The sequence below is a fragment of the Saccopteryx bilineata genome, chromosome 2 (genome assembly GCF_036850765.1).
Source record: "Saccopteryx bilineata isolate mSacBil1 chromosome 2, mSacBil1_pri_phased_curated, whole genome shotgun sequence".
In the NCBI taxonomy this organism is placed as follows: domain Eukaryota; kingdom Metazoa; phylum Chordata; class Mammalia; order Chiroptera; family Emballonuridae; genus Saccopteryx; species Saccopteryx bilineata.
In genome coordinates, this window is record NC_089491.1 from 171,152,140 (window position 1) to 171,165,315 (window position 13,176).

General features: G+C 39.6%; 1 protein-coding gene across 2 annotated transcripts in view; it reads left to right on the plus strand.

Annotated features, from left to right (window-relative positions):
• Positions 1-9,573: 9,573 nt before the first annotated feature.
• TESPA1 (thymocyte expressed, positive selection associated 1) overlaps positions 9,574-13,176 on the plus strand; it is a 45,792-nt gene continuing 42,189 nt past the window's right edge. For both annotated transcript variants that reach the window (XR_010729166.1, XM_066258502.1), the window contains exon 1: positions 9,574-9,728. The gene's annotated coding sequence lies outside the window, so the exon portion shown is untranslated. The remainder of the gene's footprint in view (positions 9,729-13,176) is intronic.

The window sequence follows — 13,176 nt, forward strand, 5'->3', positions numbered from 1 at the left end:
TAAAGAGCCTTCAAAAATAGCAGCAATTTGTCATGTATTTGCCATGACTTAGGCCCTGGACTTAAAACATTATATGTCTTTATTCTATAGCTTTCAACCCTTCCTGTAAGTAGATTATCCCCACTCTGTAGACAAGGAAGTTGAGACCTGGAGATGTTCATTATTGTGTCTTGGACCTACCAAGCCACCTAGCATCAGAGTTTGACTTCAAAAATCTACTTTCCTAACCATGAACCTATTTGTGTTTCTCAAAATGTTGATATTTTGGCCAGAACAATTGTTTCTTATGCTGAACAGTCCTGTACTTTGAAGACACACAGCATCTCTGGCCCTCAGGCACAGAATAGCAGGAGCAGCTTCCTATCACCCCAGCAGCTAAAATGCCCTCACATATTGACAAACTCCCTCTAGAGATGGCACTCTCCTTATCCCCAACACACTGAAAATAACTGGTAAAAGAAATACTCAATTTCAGCAACTTAGGGTTTAAAACAATTTTGAGCATTCCATCAGTTTAGGGCAGTGATGGGCAATCTTTTGAGCTTGGTGTGTCAAAATTTGCCAAAAAAAATGAGCATAACTCAGGTGGTGTGTCACTTCGAGAAAAAAACCATAATTTCACGGTATTTATAGTTTAAATAACAAAAAATGTATAATTGTAATATATAACTGTATTTAATAAACCAAAAACTAATTATTTAACTTACCTGCTTAGTGACTTCTTTGTTCATCTGTCAGTCGGTTTCTTTTGTTGGTCCTGATATTATTTAACTTGTGTGGGGTGCTGTGAACTAAGTGAGGGGGAGGGGGAATTCTTTAACTAACCTGCCTATTAGTGACTTTTTTATTGCTGAATTTCATTGGCTAAATCTTCAATTGAAGGTTGGTATTTTGTACACTTCAAGCCCAAGCAAGCGCTACTAACTTCATCTGTCAATCTGTTTTTTTTGTTGGTTCTGATATTATTTAACGCTGAGAATAAGGTCTCACAAAAGTATGTAGAGGGAAAAATTGTGAGTAAAGCCATTGCTATATTTTTCAGGGTGCTAAAAGTGTCTGGTAATGGGTTCCAGGCACTCCAAATTTCCTGTTCATAGTGGCACTCCTCTAGATTCTCCAAGCGGCACCTTCCCAGATTCTCAAGCTTTGATCTCAGGTCGACAAACACCTGAGCCCAGATGCTGTCTTGAAACTCTGCAAGTTGCATCTTATGTAAATTAAGATGGCTGCTGCTATTTCTAATGGCAGGAAACGGCACCCATAGCACAGGCCCTTGCCTCTCCCAGCCTCCCCCTCACTTATCTCAGTAATGATGGTCAATTAGAAATCCACGACACCCCAGAACAGTAGATTGGATGATGATTGCTGTGGTTATGTGGTTGCTGGTGATGGCGATTACAGGGCCCCCAGAGATGCGTCCCCCAAGGCATTCCGCTGCTCCCTGCTCCGCCAGCCAGAAGTGAGGACAGAGATCCCCTATCGGCCTAACTGGAAGTCCCAGAACTAGAGACACTCTATGCCGGAGTTCTGTTGTTTTGGCCTACAGACCTCCGGCACAGAGTGTCGACACTACAGCAAATGTTTTATCCTTGGCTACTGCACCTGGCCATGCAGGAGCCAAGGATGAAATGTCCTTCTCAGCATGTGGCCCCATACTTCTCTGGTATGCAGCTGCATGTCATTGAAAATGGCTACGCGTGTCAGTGCTGACACGCATGTCATAGGTTCACCATGACAGGTTTAAGGTCTGTAGTTAATTTGCACAGAAAAGAACAGTAATAAAGAGACCAAGAAAGGGCTAGGTTTGGTTTTTTGCTTGTTAACTTTGAGATTATTCTAAAAAAAAAAAACCCTTATATTTACTATCTGCAGTATACTAGAAAATATGTTAGACATTTCCAACCTTTTGTGTGAATGAATGTGGTGTGTGTGTGTGGAGAGAGAGAAAAAGATTGAAAGAATGATTGTTTTACTGATATTATCCTTAAAGAAATCAATGTTTCAAAAACTTAACTCGCCAAGAAAGAATTTTATTTAGGCTTCTTTAAAATACATCAGATCTATAGTGTGGTTATCCAACAAAACTGTTCTATTAGCAATTGGAAATGGAACTTGGAGACATGGTAAGAAGAGAACCAACTAAGTTATAACCAAAAACTCAGAAAGAAAAGAATGAACATGTAAAAATCAGTCACATTTAACACATGAGAGACATGGCCTGCACAATAAATATTGTGATAAATATTTGTAAATAAATGTTACAGGGGAAGAAACAGAGTAGGATCGGACAGCTAGATAAGAGATAGCTGGAATGGTGCCACAGCAGACAAAGAAGACATCATACTAATAGGTTTTGGAGAAGTGAGGAGAAACGCAGTCAATCCAGCTGAATTAGTTGGGCTGGGAGTGATTGAGGATGGGGAGAAAACTTCTGGAGTTTAATAAGCCTTCTTGGAATTGATAGCCAATAAGTTGAAGATATCTTCAGGGTATGCTGGAATTTTTTTTAATGCAGTTTAAAAAATTCCTTGAAAAAAAAATCGTTTATTACAGAGAGAGAGAGAGAGAGAGAGAGAGAAACTTTGAAGTGGTTTGAACATAAAAACAAAATGCTAAGAAGTCAACCCACTCAGAAAAAAGATGGCAGCGGAGTAGGCGGATGCACAGAAGCCCAGCTCTCACCACCAAACTGGAATACAAATCAATTTAGGAAAAATCAGCATGAAAAACCAACTCTGAACTGCAAGAACGGCTCTCAAAAACCAAGGAGCAAAGAGGAAATCACAGGAGTCCTGGTACAAAGCCCCTGAACCTCCTCTACTTGCCGGAACAGAGGGGGGGAGGTGGGGCTGAGAGCCCAGAGAGGATCTTGGAGGGAGGGGAGCAGAAACTACTGTTCACAGCCACTTGCCTGGCGACCAGGGAGCGAGATGCGTTGAAAGGACCAGCTTATCTCCCAGGTGGAGAGGACAGGGAGAGAGACAGACTGTGAGGGGATAAGGAATGCAGGAGAGGAGCTAAAAGGGCTGACTCATCCGTGCTGGAGGCGGCCATAGCTGGGGGAGGGATTGAACCTTTCACAAAACAGAGCTGAAGTGCTTCTGGATCAGAGACCATTGGACATCTATCCAGCTCCAATCAGCGCAACAAGACACAGCTGAAAACAGGAAGTGGGGAGGAGGGGCAGTAACTCAGGTCTCCATGGAGATCTGAGATACACCTTCCCCTACTGAAGCTGAGAAAACACCCTGCCCCCAGTGAGTCTAGCTGGCTAAAGAGGCCTTCAGAGTCTCAGGTTACACCCACCGCATTCCTGGATACAGTTTCAAGGAAGCCCCCTGCTGAGATCAGTAAACAAGACTATCACCTGTTAAGAAAACAGACAAATCAAGACTTCAAAGCTGCCCAAATCGGAAAGTGGATTACAGATAACAGCTGATACCAACCCAAGAAGACCTAGAAATAACACAAATGAAAACTGGAGGCAGACAACACCAAGCCTAGACTCAACCAACTCTACAAATAAAACAACAACAACAAAAAAGAAGATGAGAAGACAAAGGAGTGCAATCCAAATGAAACCACAAGAGACACCTTCGAGAGATGAACTGAGTGATATGAAAATAATCAAACTTCCAGATGCGGAGTTCAAAATAATGATTGTAAGGATGCTTAGGGATCTTAGAACAACAATGGAGAGGCAGTTTGAAAACCTAAATAAAGAAATAGCAAGTATAAAAAAAAAATCAGTTGGAGACGACAAATACAATATCAGAAATAAAAACCACAATGGAAGGAATTAAAAACAGGATAGATAGAGCAGAGGATCGAATCAGCGAGTTAGAGGACAACTGGAATGAAGGCATGAAAGCAGAGAAGAAAAGAGAAAAAAGACTCAAAAAGTCAGAGGAAACTCTTAGAGAGCTCTGTGACAACATGAAGAGAAATAACATCCGCATCATAGGGGTTCCTGAAGAAGAAGAAAAAGAACAAGGGATAGAGACTTTGTTCAATCATCTCATAGCTGAAAACTTCCCTAAATTAATGCAAGAGAAACTCTCACAAATCCAAGAAGCACAGAGGACTCCATTAAAGAGAAACCCCTAAAGAAACCTACACCAAGACACATCATAATTAAAATACCAAAGCTAAACGATAAAGAAAAAATATTAAAAGCTGCAAGAGAAAAAAAAGTTATCACCTACAAAGGAGCCCCCATAAGGATGACATCTGACTTCTCAACAGAAACACTTGAGGCCAGAAGGGAATGGCAAGAAATATTCAAAGTAATGCAGAACAAGAACCTACAACCAAGACTACTTTATCCAGCAAGGCTATCGTTTAAAATCGAAGGAGAAATAAAAAGCTTCCCAGACAAAAAACAACTCAAGGAATTCATAACAACCAAACCAATGCTGCAGGAAATATTAAGGGGTCTGGTGTAAACAGATCAAAGTGGGAAAAGAATACAGCAAAAAAAAAAAAAAAAAAAGAATACACCTTTAAAGAAGAAAATGGCAATAAACAACTACATATCAATAATAACCTTAAATGTAAATGGATTAAATGATCCAATCAAAAGACATAGGGTAGCTGCGTGGATAAGAAAACAGGACCCATACATATGTTGTCTACAAGAGACACACCTTAGAACAAAAGACACACATAAATTGAAGGTAAAAGGATGGAAAAAAACATCTCATGCAAATGGAAATGAAAAAAAAGCTGGGGTAGCAATACTTAGACAAATTGGACTTTAAAACAAAGGATATAGTAAGAGATAAAGAAGGCCACTACATAACGATAAAGGGAGTAATCCAACGGAAGATATAACCATTATTAATATCTATGCACCTAATATAGGAGCACCCAAATATATAAAGCAAACTTTGATGGATTTAAAGGGCAAAATCAACAGCAATACTATAATAGTAGGGGATTTCAATACCCCACTAACATCATTAGATAGATCCTCAAGAAAGAAAATTAACAAAGAAACAGCAGACTTATTGGAAACACTAGATCAACTCGATTTAATAGATATCTTCAGAACCTTTCACCCTAAAGCAGCAGAATATACATTCTTTTCAAGTGCTCATGGTACATTCTCTAGGATAGACCACATGTTAGGGCACAAAAGTGCTCTCAACAAATTTAAGAAGACTGAAATCGTATCAAGCACTTTCTCCGATCACAACGGCATGAAACTAGAAATGAATCACAACAGAAAAGCTCAAAAATTCTCAAACACATGAAAACTAAATAGCAGGTTGTTAAATAATGAATGGATTAAGAATGAGATCAAAGAAGATATAAAAAAATTCCTAGAAACGAATGACAATGAGCATACAACAACTCAAAATTTATGGGACACAGAGAAAGCAGTGCTGAGAGGGAAGTTCATAGCACTACAGGCACACTTTCAGAAGCTAGAAAAAGCTCAAATAAACAACTTAACCCTGCATCTAAAAGAATTAGAAAAAGAACAGCAAGTAAAGCCCAAATGTAGCAGAAGGAAGGAAATAATAAAGATCAGAGCAGAAATAAATGACATAGAGGCTAAAGAAACAATACAGAGGATCAATGAAACTAGGAGCTGGTTCTTTGAAAAGGTAAACAAGATTGATGAACCTTTAAGTAGACTCACCAAGAAAAAGAGAGAGAGGACTCAAATAAATAAAATTAGAAATGAGAGAGGAGAAATAACAACTGACATAACAGAAATACAAAATATTATAAGAAAATACTATGAAGAACTGTATGCCAAAAAACTAGACAACCTAGATGAAATGGACAAATTCCTTGAAACATACAATCTTCCAAAAATCAATCTGGAAGAATCAGAAAACCTAAACAGACTGATTACAACAAAGGAGATCGAAACAGTTATCAAAAAACTCCCAACAAAGAAAAGTCCAGGGCCTGATGGCTTCACAACAGAATTCTACCAAATATTCAAAGAAGAACTAACTCCTATCCTTCTCAAACTATTTCAAAAAATTCAAGAGGAGGGAAGACTTTCAAGCTCCTTTTATGAGGCGAGCATAATTCTGATTCCAAAACCAGGCAAAGACAACACAAAGAAAGAAAATTATAGGCCAATATCTCTGATGAATATAGATGCTAAAATCCTCAAGAAAATATTAGCAAACCGGATCCAACAATATATGGAAAAAATCATACACCATGATCAAGTGGGATTTATTCTGGGGAGGCAAGGATGGTACAATATTCATAAATCAATCAATGTGATTCATCACATAAACAAAAAGAAAGAGAAAAACCATATGATAATTTCAATAGATGCAGAAAAAGCATTTGATAAAATCCAGCACCCACTCATGATCAAAACTCTCAGCAAAGTGGGAATTCAGGGAACATACCTCAACATGATAAAAGCCATCTATGAGAAACCCACAGCCAACCTCATACTGAATGGGCAAAAATTAAAAGCAATACCCTTAAGATCAGGAACAAGGCAGGGGTGCCCCCTTTCACCACTCTTATTTAACATGGTCCTGGAAGTCCTAGCCACAGCTATCAGACAAGAAGAAGAAATAAAAGAAATTCAAGTGGGAAAAGAAGAAGTAAAACTATCATTATTTGCAGATGATATGATATTGTATATAGAAAACCCTAAAGTCTCAGTCAAAAAGCTACTGGACCTGATAAATGAATTCAGCAAAGTGGCAGGATATAAAATCAATACTCAGAAATCAGAGGCATTTTTATACACCAACAATGAACAGTCAGAAAGGGAAATTAAGGAAACAATCCCGTTCACAATTACAACCAAAAAAATAAAGTACCTAGGAATAAACTTAACCAAGGAGACTAAAGACTTGTACTCGGAAAATTACAAAGCATTGATAAAAGAAATCTAGGAAGATACAAACAAGTGGACGCATATACCGTGCTCATGGTTAGGAAGAATAAACATCATTAAAATGTCTATATTACCCAAAGCAATCTATAAATTCAATGCAATACCAATTAAAATACCAATGACATACTTCAAAGATATAGAACACATATTCCAAAAATTTATATGGAACCAAAAGAGAACACGAATAGCCTCAGCAATCTTAAAAAAGAAGAATAAAGTGGGAGGTATCACACTTCCTGATATCGAGTTATACTACAAGGCCATTGTACTCAAAACAGCCTGGTACTGGCATAAGAACAGGCATATAGATCAATGGTACAGAACAGAGAACCCAGAAATAAACCCACAGTTCTATGGACAACTGATATTTGACAAAGGAGGCAAGGAAATACAATGGAGTAAAGATAGCCTCTTTAACAAATGGTGTTGGGAAAATTGGACAGCTACCTGCAAAAAAATGAAACTAGATCACCAGCTTACACCACTCACAAAAATAAACTCAAAATGGATAAAAGACTTAAATGTAGGCCGTGAAACCATAAGCATCCTAGAAGAAAACATAGGCAGTAAGCTCTCCGACATCTCTCGGAGCAATATATTTGCCGATTTATCTCCATGGGGAAGTGAAATAAAAGACAGGATAAACAAATGGAACTATATCAAACTAAAAAGCTTTTGCACAGCTAAAGACAACAAGAACAGAATAAAAAGACACAATGGGAGAACATATTTGACAATACGTCTGATAAGGGATTAATAACCAAAATTTATAAAGAACTTGTAAATCTCAACACCAGGAAGACAAACAATCCAATCCAAAAATGGGCAAAAGAGATGAATAGACACTTCTCCAAAGAGGACATACAGATGGCCAATAGGCATATGAAAAAATGCTCAACATCACTAATCATTAGAGAAATGCAAATTAAAACCACAATGAGATATCACCTCACACCAGTCAGAATGGCGCTCATCAACAAAACAACACAGAATAAGTGCTGGCGAGGATGTGGAGAAAAGGGAACCCTCCTGCACTGCTGGTGGGAATGCAAACTGGTGCAGCCTCTGTGGAAAACAGTATGGAGATTCCTCAAAAAACTGAAAATCGAACTGCCTTTTGACCCAGCTATCCCACTTTTAGGAATATACCCCAAGGACACCATAGAACGGCTCCAAAAGGAGAAATGCACCCCCATGTTTGTGGCAGCATTGTTCACAATAGCGAAGATCTGGAAACAACCCAAGTGTCTGTCAGAGGACGAGTGGATTAAAAAGCTTTGGTACATATATACTATGGAATACTACTCAGCCATAAGAAATGATGACATTGGATCCTTTACAATAACATGGATGGACCTTGACAACATTATACGGAGTGAAATAAGTAAATCAGAAAAAAAAACAAAAAAACTAAGATGAATCCATACATAGAAGGGACATAAAAATGAGACTCAGAGACATGAACAAGAATGTGATGGCAACAGGGGTGGGAGGTTGGGGGAGGGGGGAGGGGGTGAAGAAGGAGAGAGGGGTTAGGGGAGGGGAGGGGCACAAAGAAAACCAGATAGAAGATGACAGAAGACAATTTAACTTTGGGGGAGGGGTATACAGCACAATCAAATGTCAAAATAATCTAGAGATATTTTCTCTCAACATATGTACCCTGATTTATCAATGTCACTGCATTAAATTTAATAAAAAAATAAAAAATAAAAAAAATAAAAAGCTTTGGTACATATATACTATGGAATACTACTCAGCCATAAGAAATGATGACATCGGATCCTTTACAATAACATGGATGGACCTTGATAACATTATACAGAGTGAAATAAGTAAATCAGAAGAAAAACTAAGAACTACATGAATCCATACATAGAAGGGACATAAAAATGAGACTCAGAGACAAGAACAAGAATGTGATGGCAACAGGGCTGGGGGGTGGGGGGTGGGGGGAGGGGGGATGGTGTGAAGAAGGAGAGAGGGGTTGGGGGAGGGGAAGGGCACAAAGAAAACCAGATAGAAGGTGACAGAAGACAATTTAACTTTGGGGGAGGGGTATACAGCACAATCAAATGTCAAAATAATCTAGAGATGTTTTCTCTCAACATATGTATCCTGATTTATCAATGTCACTGCATTTAATTTAATAAATAAATTAAAAAAAAAAAAAGAAGTCAACCTAGAAAAACGTGACTCACGCTGGTAGACAGTATTTGAAAACAAGCTTCTGGGGAATTTACCAGAGTATGAAAGAGTTAGGGAAATAGATCCACTTTGTCTCAGAGTCTTCTCAAGTGTGTGATGGGGCTGTGAGCATCTTCTCTGAGATAAATGTGAGATCATTTTCCAGAGAGAGCTTTATTATCATTTTTAGACGCCTCCCCTCCTAGGGACAGAGAGCTTTATTTGGAGCAGTGGGGTCCAGTTATATGGTAGGAAGACTTCCCTATGCACATGCTGTTCAGGGGCTGCCCATTAGGAAACGATCTGTTGTTTTGGAGAGACCAAGTCAGCTCTCTGACGGGAAGGGCTCACTACTGGTGAGCTCGACACTCCGCAAATGCTTTGTTCTTCAGCCAGCCTCCTGAGCAAGGGCAGAGGATGTGGCCAGGGTAGGAGGCGGTAACTGTGCATATGTGAGTATGTGTGCATGTTTGTTTTCTCATTTCCGCTTCCTCTTTCAAACTGGCAACAGCAGTTTAATGAGGACAAAGAGAAAAGTAAATCATGCAACATGATACTGTCTCACTGTCCTCACCGAGATCCCCATGCCTGGGAAAGGGTGGGTCCAGCTTTGACAAGCGCTTTGCCTCAAACTTAGCTCTCTACCAGCAAGCAGGTAAGTGCAGCTTCCACTTCAATTTTTAGACAATAGTGATTTAGGGTGATACTGGGAAACAGAAAAAAACAAGTCAGAGAAAAAGTACTCTTTGAAGAAAGGGGAAAAGTCAGGAGAAAATCTCCCCACATTGGACTTCAACCTTAAAAATTTCATCATTGTGCCTTTTGGAACATGAAGGTTCCTTTACTTTCTTTTTTCCTCCCGTTATCAAAGGGGTAGTCTTTCTAGGGTCACAAAACATGGCTTTCTTTGATGAACTAAATTAATATTTAGGAATTTTTTACCTTTCTCACTTGAGAAGTTTATCTCTGTGCCTTGCTGTGCTCACTTTTGCTGAAAATTCAATGAGATTCTAACTTGGACAGTTTCTCCAGGAGAAAAGTTTCTTAGCTTCATTGCAGGTCCCATTCTAGTGTCCATACTCTAATTATTAAGACTCCTTGACCTAAATCAGTTTTTCTTTTTGTGAGTATAGAGCTTTCTTCAGAAGCCATGGAACAAAACTGTTGAGGAGATAAACTACAGAGAGGCAGACTGGGGTTACATGTGAAGTTACACAACCGGGAGATACCAGGCCAAATTGACTGAAAGGCTCAAGAGAGATAACTTACCTGCCATGATTGGTTTTCAACTGTACGTCTCAGAGATGGATCGATGAATACGTTGACTACTTCATGACTGACATATCCTGGAGGGGAGGGAATTGGATTCTGTGCTTCACCAACATCTTGTCTTAGTGGTAGCCAGGCTGGACCTGTCACCACCTACAAGAAGAGTTTTGGGGAGAGTAGAGGAGTGGAAAGATCCACTCTACTGGGGTTTTCCCAGGCCCCTGCTGTGCTACTGAGCTCACCAGTGGGTGAAGAAGAAGGAGCAGAACAAGGACAAGATAAAAGAACTTGAAAGAAGTGGTTTGATAGGACCACAAGGATTTGGAAAAGATAACTAGGCAAGTAATAGTGACTCCATCTACCACAAATGGCCTTGAATAGAGAGGCCAGGGGACTTTCTAGACAGTACACAGTAGTGCCAAGGATAGGAGGTTGGATGTTGAAGGTTTTCAACTTGTGTGTTCAAGCTTCAGACTTAAAAGTTGTTAGGCCTGAGTGGTTAGAGATAAAGATCTTGTGTGATCTTCTGTAATGTGAAGCATTATTAGGAGGAGGGTAAACCAGGTTTGTTATCTATTTTTATATATTATTAGAAATAACAAGCTGAAGATATAAAAAGGGGATAAAGAGATCTACAAATGATTTCTTATTCACAAGCACCCCAGGACGTTTAGAAATTCTTTACAACCATACCAAGAACACTTCTTCATAAATCCTTTGGTCCTCTGAAAGTTAGATGGAATTCAGTGATGAAACATTATGTAGTGGCCACAGAGACCCGACACAAGGTTAATGATTTTTTTCTAATAGAGAACGGAGAGCAAGTTTGGTCCTGCCTCTGACCATGATTTACAAAGTCCACTCTGGACTACAGAAGGGGGAAAGATCAGACACTTATTTTCATTTGACAGCTGTTCTGTTTTCCATGTAAAAGGATAAGACCAGAGTGTGCAAGGCACCGTGCTCTGTGCCCTGCTTCTGCCCAGGCTTAATGCAAAAAGATGTAAACACAGACTTTGAGAAGAGAAGGTTCAGATATTGTGAAAGAAAAAGAGGGAAGAATAAAAATTACTAGATGTGGGAAAAAGCTTCATTACCATGGAAATAGGACTGAAGAATTCAAGGTATCTGATCATTCTGTGTCATCTTTAGACTAAACTCTAAACTGGTCCAGATGAACTAAATGGTTTTTGGGTTTTTTTTTAGTATTTGTGTTTTTTATTAAATTTATTAGAGTGACATTGACTAATTATATATGTGTCAAGCACACATTTTTATGATACATGATCTGCATTTTGCATTGTGCACCCACCATCCAAAGTCAAATCATCTTCCATTACCATAATATTTGGAAGCTTTTACCTTTTTTTTTTTTTGAAGCTGGAAACGGGGAGAGACAGTCAGACAGACTCCCGCATGCGCCCGACCGGGATCCACCCGGCATCCCGCCAGGGGCGATGCTCTGCCCACCAGGGGGCGATGCTCTGCCCCTCCTGGGCGTCCCTCCGCCCTGACCAGAGCCACTCCAGCACCTGGGCCGTCTTTGCTCCAATGGAGCCTTGGCTGCGGGAGGAGAAGAGAGAGACAGAGAGGAAAGGGGGGGGGGTGGAGAAGCAAATGGGTGCTTCTCCTATGTGCCCTGGCCGGGAATCGAACCCGGGTCCCCCACACGCCAGGCCGACAATCTACCACTGAGCCAACCGGCCAGGGCCAGCTTTTACCTTTTACTAACTCCAACCCCACTTCCCCCTGGTAACCACCATACTGTTGTCTGTGTCTATGAGTTTTTGTTTGTTTGCTTTTCCTTATTTATTTGTTGCCTTTGGTTTTATATCCTACACATGAGTGAAATCATATGGTTCTTAACTTTTTCTGTCTGACCTATTTCACTTAACATGATACTCTCAAGGTCCATTCATATTGTCACAAATAGCAGCATTCCATTTTTTCTTATTGTTGAGTAGTATTCCATTGTATATATGTGCTACATCACTTTTATCCAGTCATCTATTGAAGGACACTTTGGTTTTTTCCATGTCTTGGCCAAAGCGAATAATGCTGCAGTGAACATAATAACATAGGGGTGGCTATATCTTTGCAAAGAAATGTTTTCAATTTTGGGGGGGTAGATATCCAGAAAAAGGGGTTACTGGGTCATATGGTAACTCTATCCTTAATTTTTTTTTCTTTTTTAAAATTTTTATTTATTTATTTATTTTTACAAGGACAGAGAGAGAGAGTCAGAGAGAGGGACAGACAGAAACAGAGAGAGATGAGAAGCATCAATCATCAGTTTTTTTCGTTGTGACACCTTAGTTGCTCATTAATGCTTTCCCATATGTGCCCTGACCATAGAGCTACAGCAGACCGAGTAACCCCCGCTCAAGCCAGTGACCCTGGGTCCAACCTGGTGAGCTCTTGCCCAAATCAGATGAGCCTGTGCTCAAGCTGGCGACCTCGAACCTGGGTCCTCCGCATCCCAGTCCGACGCTCTATCCACTGCGCCACCGCCCGGTCAGGCTCTATCTCTAATTTTTTGAGGAGCCTTCATATTGTTTTCTGTAGTAGCTGTACTAGTTTACATTTCCACTGCAGTGAATGAGGGTTCATTTTTTTCCCACAACTTCTCCACAATCTGTTATATTATTCTTGAAGTCTTCAGAGCCTATTCAGATGAATAAAATTTAGTGTCTCTTAACACCGAGAAGACAGGATAACTTTTTTCCAAATGTGCAACTTTATTATTTACTGTAGCAGTTTGTAAGCCTTTCATAAAACTCATCAAAATTGTGGAAGTAGAAGAAAGAAAGAAAGAAAGAAAAAAAGAAAGAAAG